This window comes from Sylvia atricapilla, chromosome 17 (genome assembly GCF_009819655.1).
Source record: "Sylvia atricapilla isolate bSylAtr1 chromosome 17, bSylAtr1.pri, whole genome shotgun sequence".
Classification (NCBI taxonomy): Eukaryota; Metazoa; Chordata; class Aves; order Passeriformes; family Sylviidae; genus Sylvia; species Sylvia atricapilla.
The window spans coordinates 5,690,947-5,701,625 of record NC_089156.1 but is presented as its reverse complement, the minus strand read 5'-3'; positions in this window follow the sequence as shown (position 1 = coordinate 5,701,625).

Below are 10,679 nucleotides of genomic sequence, written 5' to 3'. Positions count from 1 at the left end.
AGCTCTGGGTTCCTAGTCTTGTCACCAGAGGCTCTCGCTACCCCCATCACTGGGCAGCAGCCTCCTGCCAAGTCCAGCTGGTCCCCTTGCCACAATAGCAGCCAAAGGCCAGCCAGAGAAGATTGCACAACCAGGCCTTGATCTGTATTTTCCACTGCTCAGCCAGAAAACCCCTCCTTTTTTCCAGCACAGCTGTTTTCCATCTCTGCTCAGGAAACATGCCCTGTTTTTGATTCCTGGTCTTGCTTTATGAAGCAATCATGGGCAGGCTGTCTGGGTGGAATGGGTCACGAAGTGGTGGATAACTCTGGATTCTGAACGCCAACACAGAACAAAGGGGAGCTTTGCCAAGGCTCAGGTGAGCCTGGGGTCAGCACACAGACAGCCTACTGACGTAAGCACAAACGCAAGGTTTTCTTTTTCTGCACTGTGTGGGGTGTTTGAAATCCCCCCTCCCTTTTCCTCTCCTGCCTGCTTGCCACAGCCTTTTCCTGGTTAGACCCATATTTCAGTAACAACACCGGGTGTATGGGTGATGGTGTCACTGTTTTGCTACATCTTACACTAAACTCAACCACGGTGCCTGTTGTTCGTGAGCTGCCAGCCTGGTACAGCTTGGTTAATAAGCTGCCAGTTTGTCCCCTTTTAGGCATTCTGGGTGACAGTATCACAACATGCAGCTACAGCTTGGTGATGGTAGCCCTGCTGTTAAAGACACTTTAGCCCACAGCACACACAGGGGTGGCAGACTGGCTGGAAACCCAGGATGAAGTGCAGACCCGGATGTGGTCCATTCAGGAACACCAGCAGCCGGGAACACCCTGGCATTGCACTTCTTGGCTCTCTCCCCAAAACACTGGAAATTAGCCAGCTCCCTGGCCATATCGACCTGGAAATTAGCTAGCTTCCTCAAGGGTTAAGGCATTAATGTTAACACCATCTATATTAACTAAAAATAATATGTGTGTAAAAACATCTGAGTTACAGCTGTTACAGGAGTCCTACCTTGCCTTTTCTGAGTCCTTCACATGTGAAGTGTGGTCCTGTAGAGCAAAGGCCTATAGAGTGTCTTTTATGCTGGAAGAGGTAGAAGGGGAAGTTACAATGGACTTACTTGGAGCTCACACAGAGGTGCTTCAGAACAGGCTTTATGATCACCAAGGGCAGAACAAATGATGGAGGAGGCTGATAATTTTTCTTTTTTTAATTTTTTTTTTCTGTGTAGGGTTGAGCAAACAACCAGCTGGGTACTATCATCAAACTGCCTGCCTGTGCCTCTAGGTAGAGGAAACACAGAAAAAGAGAAGGGAAGCAGAGTTACGCCTCCATTTCTTTTATAAATTTACATTGATCAGTTCCTGGCCACTCTAACTGGTTTAAGAGTGTCCACACAAAGGTCTTAGTGCCATAAGAGGAAGGATTCAAAAATCATGGAGTTGAATCTTTGCTGCAATCACACAAGCCACAGCCTGCAGAAGCAGCAGCAGTTGACATGGGCAGCAATTTGGGAATCTTTCACTACAGCTTCTTTCTTTTCAGTGGGAATCTTTGTCCCAGGACTGGGGGTGCAGTGGGAACTGGAGGAGGGGAAGGAAAGGAAGCAGGCTTAAAGATCTCTGGTGATGCATTGCAGACCTATCAGCTGGCTCTTCCAGTCTCAGGACTCACATCAGCCCATGCAAAAGCAGTTTAGGATGTGTACAAACGCTGGCAGGAGGGAGAGATGCCAGCCCTGGGTGTAAGCTCTGCCCTGGCCTGGCTGCACGGCCTTGTTCACAGTGGGGAGGTGTGTATCTGCCGGGGCTTGTCACAGACTCACAGGGCACTCTCCCCCTCCTGACAAGGGCTGTGAGGTTCCTCCTGTCCTTTGCTGTATTTGTGTACACACAATACAGCCTGTGAGCGTCTTATCCTGCCTCCTCCCTTTCAAAGCAAAGGTCAGAGGGATCTCCATTATTTTAAAGTGCATTTAGCTTACACTTTTGAGCAGCTTATAAGATGGGTCCCTTTCAAACCTCCTGACCACTGTGAATGCTTTCTGCAGAGACACACTGACTTCCCTTGACTCAGCTGCAGTGCCCACCTGCTCTCATTGCACTGCTGCCCTGCACAGCACTGCTCCACAAGCTGGCATACTTCAGAAGGCCTGGGACTACAAAGCCCAGACCGGTTCCTGGTCCATAGCAAAACAGCAATACAAGTAAAACAACAATTTCCAGATAAAAAAGTAGCCCGATAGTAGCTCACACAGTCTGTGGGTCACATCATCCCAGCAGCATGGCCCTTTCACACCCCTAGGAACCAGTGAAGCAACATTCTTGAGCAACAAAGGGAAGCATGACACAGTGGCACATAAAATGAACTTGTTAAACTTCTTCTACTGCCATATTCTTTCTGCTGGGCTCTGATTTAACCTTATCTCCAATGCCAGTACCTTGTCTTTACCTTCATCCTCATTAATTTTTACAGTGTCATTTTCTTTTGCATGAAGCACAATTAAAGAAGCTTAGGGAAAAGAAAGACTTGCTTTGTTTTGATGCCAAAGCGAAATGTTTTTCTTTTTTTCCCTTTCAGTTTTTCTAGTCTAAACAAGAGGTGACATACCTTTTGAAAAGCAGCTTTCCTGAGGTGGCTTGTGCCCTGAAAACGTATACAACTGGAAGATCCAGTGCTCCGGTGCAGCTGTAGAAGATCAGTCTGTAGATGTTTTTACTGCCCTTGGGTAGCTAGAAGAAGAGCAGGATTCCATGCTCTTGGCTTCAGTCTTCCCTAGAAATGGCAGTACATGAAAACATCAGCATCTTGAGCAGCCTTCCTTGGCATTTCAGTGACTTGACTCTACTGAGATATTCAGAAAGCTGATGCTTTGACAACCTGATCTCAAATCATAGAGTACAGCAGTAAAGGTGAGAGATGCCTTAATACTGCAAGAAGTACAAAGCAAAGCACAAAGCTTCTCCAAGCCTTCTGAACAAACAGACCTATTTCTAAAAGTTTCTGGAGTGGCTGGCTCTCCCTGACTCATTAAGCCTGGAGAAAGGACAGAATTAAAGTGCATTTGTTTCATATGAAGCAAAGCAAGGCGCTGTCAGCTGCTGGAGAGCACCAAGCTCTTCAGACAGCCTTGAGGTGCTTGAAGGGAGGATCTGTGAACACATACAAAAATATTTGTGAACAAACTATGAGGCCTGCTACAAAACCAGAGAGGTTTAAGTTGTGCTGTCCTTCAAAGAAGACCTTTTCTGAGGAAAACTAAGTAGCATCCCATCTAAACCATGTCTGCCTGTGTCACTTTAAGCTGATGGAATCAACCACAGGAGTGAAACCATGCAGTGGGAGGGAGTCTTTGATCATACATTTAGCCCATTGTTCTTTGGTACCTGTTACAGCCAAAGCACTCCATCAGGCAGCAGCTGAGGGGATGGCTGTTTCAGAAGTGTGCATAGCAATAAGGAGAGTTAGCAAAGCTATGTCAGGTAGCTCTAGTCCCTATCCAATTGAGCTCTGGAAATCTGCAAAGATGGAGCTTTCATACACTTGCTGGCCTACCTGTTCCAGTGTTTAACCCACTCCACTGTGAAAGTCCTTTTCTGTTGGTTGAGGAATTTGTCTAAAATGCCACCATTACACTTTTCTCCCTAACATGATGTGTGGAGGCTCCAGGTCACCAGGAAAATCTCCCAGTCACAGCACTACAAAGGGAGTCTGCAATGCAATTATGCATGGTCTGGAGGGGCCCAGGGGTCTGGAGGTGACAAAAGGCAGGGGAACTGGCCGGGCCTTGTCTTTGTCTCTCGAGGCAGCCTGTGCCCAGTGTGCTGCCGACCATGTTTGCCGTGCACATTAGATAATGGTCTGAAAAAGCCTTCCCCCTAGAGGCATCCTGCTCTCGGCTGCTATGCAGCTAGCCACCTCTTCCTCTTCCTTAGCTTTGTCAGCCTGGGACTGTGAACAAGCCCCATGTAAGAGCTACAAGGAGCAGTCATCCTCTTGTTCAGGTTTCCAGCTTGTTATGGAGTGACTTTGTGCAATGCTGAAGGCAAAAGGAGGGCACAGATGCTGAGCAGCAGGCGTGGTAGGGGACAGAGTGAGAGAGGGCTTGAGGAGAGTCATAACACTGAAAGAAGGGGTTGCTCCTCTTGGGCAAACTGACTTTTAATGACTTCACGTGCTTTCACATTGTAAGGGACAGGGAAATCCATATTTAGAAAGTGGCAACAGGAAGAATTCAGCTAATGCCATCATATCTGCATCCACTCTGCCTTAAAGAGTACAGGGGCCCTTGCTTTCCTCCGACAAAAGAGTTAGGGACTGGACTTGTATTAAGTTTATTCTCCTGGCTTCGAAAGGCTTAGTTATAGTAGGGCTGAGAGCCAAATGCAACTCTGTCTTGAGTTTTTCCTTCTCCTCCCCCTCCTAAAGAATGATCTTTAGGCTCTGGACCCTCATCTCCACCCAAAATGACTGCCCTGATTTATTTTATGCTTTTTTGTTGTTTCCTTTTAAATCACTCCTAAGCTAAGCTTTTGTTTGCCAAGTTTTCAGCCTGGAGCAAATTTTTGCAGTCAAATTATAACCTCCTCTGCCTCCATTTGAAAAAGAGGTGTTTTTCTGGATATGCTGCTGTCCCACCCATTACTCACCTTGCTGCTGGGAGGCAGGGGAGATGGCAATCTTTTTAAATACCAGCATCTGAAAGTTCAGCGTCACAGGCACGGGCACACATCTGGTTAAAGCATTTCCTTCATATCTTGGCTCCAAATCCTTGGCTGAGACATCTCATGGCAGTAGATGTGTCCAGGGAGCTGAGAGGGAGGGAACAAAGGACACAGAGTGGTTAGGTTTCTCAGAAAGGGAATGGCTGTGGGCTGGAATATAAAGAAATGCCAGGAGTGGAGAGTCTGCTCTCTCAGCACGTTACAGGGTTTGGCTCTCCAGGGCACTGTGAGGCTCACCCACACTCGAGAAGGCGCCTCTAAAGCCCAGGCTTCAGAGAGAAAAGCAGGAGAACTGCTGAGGCCAGTGCCTTCCTCTGAGGGAGCAAATGAGAGATGGACTGAAAAGGTGCTATGACCTGGAGGCTCCCCGAGACTTGGAAACCTCCTTTCCTCAGGGATTTTGGTTTCACAGCTTAGAACTCAGCAAAAGCCTAAAAATCCCTGCTCAGCTGCTAGTAAATTCCCAAAGCTGATTTTGAAGGCAGAAAGATTCTGGAGAAGATGTTTTAAAGCAAGAAACTTCATATCCCCAACTGCCATCTTTACCAGTGGGATCTATTCCCTCTTGCTTACCCAGAGCATGCCTAAAAATGTTATTTGTGGTCTGGGACAGGGTGTGGGAGGGTGCAAGTAGGAAGGGAATAAGACATATTTGGTAGGGAACTCCCCATGGATGTGTCAGATCAGGATTTAAAGTCTTTTGCTGGATTACAAAGGTTTTTTATACAGGAACTGGTGCCCAAATTATTCTGCATAATGTCTTTTTATTATTTTTATCAGCTTATTTCCCCTCCTTCCACAAGATCAATTAGCCAGCAGTGGTTGTCTCTCTCACTCCAGGGAGATTGCTTGCCTTTCCACCACACCCCCTCTCCTGAGGAATTGCTCCGTGTTAGGAGCCATTGTAGAGTGCAATGACATTTTTACACATGTTGATGTTGGCAGCAAGTTACATGATTGCAGGGCACTGCTCTTCCAGACAGGCTATTGACAAGGGAGAAGAACAACCACGAATAGAATAACAACAAAAAGGCCAATTCTGGTATTGAGCTTCCCTGCAAAGGGCAGGGCTGGACCCAGGAGTAACTATGAGCTTGGTGACATCATCAGATGTGAAAAGCCACCAAAGATGGTGCATCTTACCTTCTGAGACAGTCCAAGGGTAAGAAAACCACAAGGTAAAATTAATTTCTCTTGCTTTTTTTAGAGTTAGAAACTAAAGTGGGGGACATTAAGAGGAACCTCTTCTTGCAGGCAAGCTCTCTGCTGCATGTGAACTCCACTGTTTAGGAAGTCACAGAAGCTGAAAGAGACTTTCTGGTCTATCCATCTGCCTGCCCCAAGGCAGGTCAGCTCAGTCTGCCATCCTTGACTGAAATTTTTATATTGTGTTTTAAATATTTCCTTCATAGACCCCGCAGCCACCTTTGCACTTTATTCCTGAGCTTCATTAGATTTACTGCTATGAGGGGTTTTTTTCTGGAAGTGTTGCTGTAAATAAAAACCTCGAAATTTTGTCCTATATGCCCTGGACATGGATAACAAATTATACCCATTCTCCTTGTATTATCTGTATTGTGTCTCCAGCCCTTTACTACTCCATGACGTTATCACATTTCACCTTCATTCTCCTTGTTTAAGAGCCTCGGGCCCTCTCAGTTCTCCCCTTCTAAACCTCCCAGATTCTCTTCTCATCCCTTCAGGCAAATGCCAAGCTTGCTGTATGAGAGAATGGCACAGCCCCATACTTTGGGGCAGGGGCTGAAGTGTAGCTACATGCAAAATTGTCAGAAATAACTGAGGCAGCTTATAAAATTTCTTCTCTCCAGAAACTTTGCTGCAGTACTACAGTTCACCCCTTTAGCCAGTTGAGATTATCAATTAGTCTGCAGGCTATGTTTCACATGGCCTGGAAAAAAAAGAAACCAAAATATGGAAAGCTGCTTTCAACTGTGGTATTTCTAGGGAACCTGTGAGAACTTCCAAATCTAGTTTCACCTCCCAAGTCAGCTTATCCCAACCTCCCTCTAACTTGTATTTTGCAAGTGTGCTTACAGGATCACAGAATTGCTGTGATTGGAGGCAGCTCTGGAGATCATCTAGTCTACCCCCCTTGCTCATGACAGGCTCTGCTACAGCGTGTTGAGAACAGTCCAGTTGGATTTTGGATTATCTCTGAGGATGGAGACTCCACAGCCTCTCTGGCAACCAGTTCCTATGTTCAAACACCCTTACAGTAGAAATCACTGAGTCTGTCTCTGTCCTCTTTATTCCTCCCATCAACTATTTATACACATCAGCTGATCACATCTAACTCCAAAAACCTTTTTGTCTTTAATCTCCTCTCCATGTCTTTTCCCTGCTCTGGTCAGCCAAGCAGATTCCAGTTTTAGACAGCTGCCTAGGAAACACACAGCTGACAACCACTCAGGTGTGTCCAAGTATTTGCTCCTGTTCTGATCATATCTACGTGACCAAACCTTGTTGTACTTCCCAGTAAGGAAGAAGCAAGGGTGCAGGCAGCAGAGCTATCACAGGCAGCATCAGAAAAGAGGGATGTAGAACTGCTCTTCTCATTTTCTGTATCACAATCTTGACATCCATTTAAGAAGACACCTCTTCCCCCCATCACTTCTAGAAGCCTGCAGGATGATAAATACTTAAATGTCCATGTGTAAGGAACCTTGTGATGCCTGTCTGAATCTGCAGGCACTTTGAGAAGTGTGACTAGCTGACATCTCAACAGAAGGTAACTAAGAACCACAGTTCTGGAAAGGGTGGGAAAGGGTAAGAGGGCAGCAGCCCAGTATCTTTCCCAAAACATTATTGTATTTCTTACCCAGCCTCCAAACTACTATCCCGGCTTCTCCAGGGAAGGAGTCTGGTAGGGATAAGATAGAAAAAAACACTGCTCCTCCCTCCCCTCTCAGTTGTGTGCCAAGAGTCCAAAAATTGCACTAATTTGGCCTTGCCAGACTTTTCAAGAGAACAATTATGTGGGTCTCTGCCATTATGCCTTTCCATTTAAAGTCTGCAACCCTTCAAAGATGTAGGCACTTGCCTGTCTTACACCGCTCACACCAACATGATATAAATGAGCAAGGCAGGGCTGGGACATGCATCCCTTGCAAGGGTTGTTGGGGAGCAGAAGATAATCACAGACCTCTCCCTCCCCACACGGTGAAAAGCTTTACAAACTATGGACACTCTGGACTTCCCCCTTGTCTAAAACCTCACTTTTCCCTGGAATATTTATCTTTCCTACATTTCCCCATAGTAATAATCTAATCAAGTAGAATTCTTCTAGTATTAATCAGATGAGCAGGGGAGCACTTTGTGGTTAATATTATCAATTGAGGATGTCAGGAAGGCTTTGACAGGATTACTCTTAGAATGTGCCATTTGTTAACTAGGCCATTAGCTAAAATGGCATGGCTGGGGTGGGGCTGGTTTTGCTTTGCACATGGGAGATGTCCTGGTTGAGGGTGGGGAAGCTGAGGGTGGTGAAGTTCTGTCTCCATCTGATTCAAAGATCTCAAACAGCTGCCCTGGCAGCCCTGAGATATCTTTCTCCATCTGTGTGCCTTTCTTTGATTTCATAATCTCTTCCCATTATTGGGAAACCATCACAAATCAAGCTAGGAGAGCTTGCACCACCATGCATAGGCCTGTGGTCCTGACCTGGGAGGAATGAAACCCCACTGTTACAGGCTGCTCTCCTGTGGGAGGCCAGAGAGAAATGCTCCAAGCCCCTAGCCCAGGGCACCAGGAAGGAGGAGCTAGGTTTAGAAATAGAGGCACATTAGAATTGCAGAAGCAGCTGGGATACAGAGCAGGCACACACAAAAAGTTTAGGCAAGCGAGGAAAACAGACCAAAGAATTTGTTAAAAAAATTGTCTTCGGTCCTTGAAATTTAGCACTGCTCTATGCCCAAAACAGACAGATGGATACCCAAGGTCAGGTAATGGAAGAATACAGGCAAAACACTAAACAGGAAGCAGTTTTAAAAATATAGCTGCAGCATTCTTTCCCTCCAAGCAGGCTTCTATCCCAGATTCCAGAGGTGCTAGGCATCATTTGCTGTATGCTCCAGGCAACTTTACACGGGCTATTGCTGGAGGGAACTTTTACAAACTTCAGTCTCAAAGATCACTGCACCAGAACAGAGACCAGCATTAGAAGTCAGTGGGCCATGATGCAAAGAGTGAAGAAAACTCCCCTAATATATCATAGGGCATGTCTATTCATTCCTCATTCACGCAGGAGCAGGGAAATAAGACCTCCATTCAGGGCCCTTTTTCTTGGTAGTATACCTCAAGAGACTCAGCAGGGGACACCCTCTGACTGCTATCCCACAGGATGGCAGAGAAGGGGTCTCTAACCCTCAGGGGCAACTGGAACACAAAGCTCTAGAGCACAGATTCTGGGAAGAGGACAACAGGAGCTTCTCTGGACAGACACGAGTCAGCACCTGAGAAGTGTGAGTGTAGCCCGGACAGGGGCCAGGTTTGAAAGCATTTAATCTTTATCTATATTTAATTTAGAGATTTAGAAATCTCTAAATTGCATTTCCTGCTACACTTTCTAGAGGCAAAACCTGTGGCTGAGTGGAAGCAGCCCAGTGGTGTGGCCCAACAGGGCAGTTTTTAGATTCTTATAAAACCCCAGAATCACAAAGGCATTGATTTCGAGCTTGCAGCAGCTCTTGGAGTTTGTGCACTGTAGTACCTGTCACTGCATCCTGACACCCCACAGCATTTGTTTGTCACTCAGTGACTCAGTGGAGTAACTGGACTCGGCAAGGAGCAGAACTGGACCCCCACAGGGCATTGACACATTGTTCTTTTGGACAGAGCTTTGAATACAGAAAGGCAAAAACCAGCATTCGTTTCTGAATTCTGTCCTTCCCGGTCAGCTAAAGAAAGAATTAGCACTAGAATCCAAATTGCTGCAGGAACAAAAGCACATCCAGTTCATGCAGTCACCTCTGGTTTGATGCACAAAAAGAACATATTTATGTAATTTCAGCAACTCTCCCTTGAAATGTGGCAATTATGCATAGAAAGGCCTGGAAAAGGAGGGTCTTGAAATCTCCATATAATTTGTAATTTATAAATTTCCTAGACCACAAAACAAATTCTTGAGTTAGCTTTTACCATTAATTCAGCACAAATAGAATTAACTGAAAATTCAGCAGCTACTCCATAACTTCTCACATTGCCTATGGAAAAACCTATCCACTTATGTCTCAAAATGCAGGTGTAAAATTCCTACTTCTCAATTTGTTCCAGCAATTGCTCTGATGAGGGAACATCTCAGAAAAGGTATTTCTTGACCAGGTACTTTGCAAAAGTCTGGCTCTGAACCCAAATTCCCTATACCAAAGTAATCTTCTTCACCTTACTTCACTTAGTCTTCATTTAGAAAGAAGGTTATGGGTTCTCCTTGAGGCAGTTTGCTCCAAAAAGGTCCACCCAAAAGATAAACGAAAAGCCAAAAAAATGTCAATAAAAAATAGAGACTGAACCTAGCAAAACTGCTGCTGATATTCAGGAGCAGAAACCACATGCCTCTTGCCTGAACAATTTCCAAACCATAAATGATGTTTAATGTGGAAAAAGTCATAAATGTACAAAAGTTACTTCTAAAACCAAAAACACAGAATTTCTTACTTATGGCTTTGATGAATGAAGTGTTTTGTATTCTGGCGTCATGCTTGGCACTCTAAAGAACCTTTCTGCTAGCTGGAAATTAATGGCACTGCATGTTGGCATGTCCACTGGCTTTGCAGCAGACTGGAGAGTGCCCTTCAGGATCCTAACACAGGCTGTCTCTGTTGACTGCTCAGCAAGGTGGAACATGTTCTCCTTGCACCAGTTGTGTATCAGAAAAAAGGGTTAAATAATACTAAAAAGACTTTAAATGGGGCTGTGCATTATGTTCTTTTGTGCTGTCGGCTC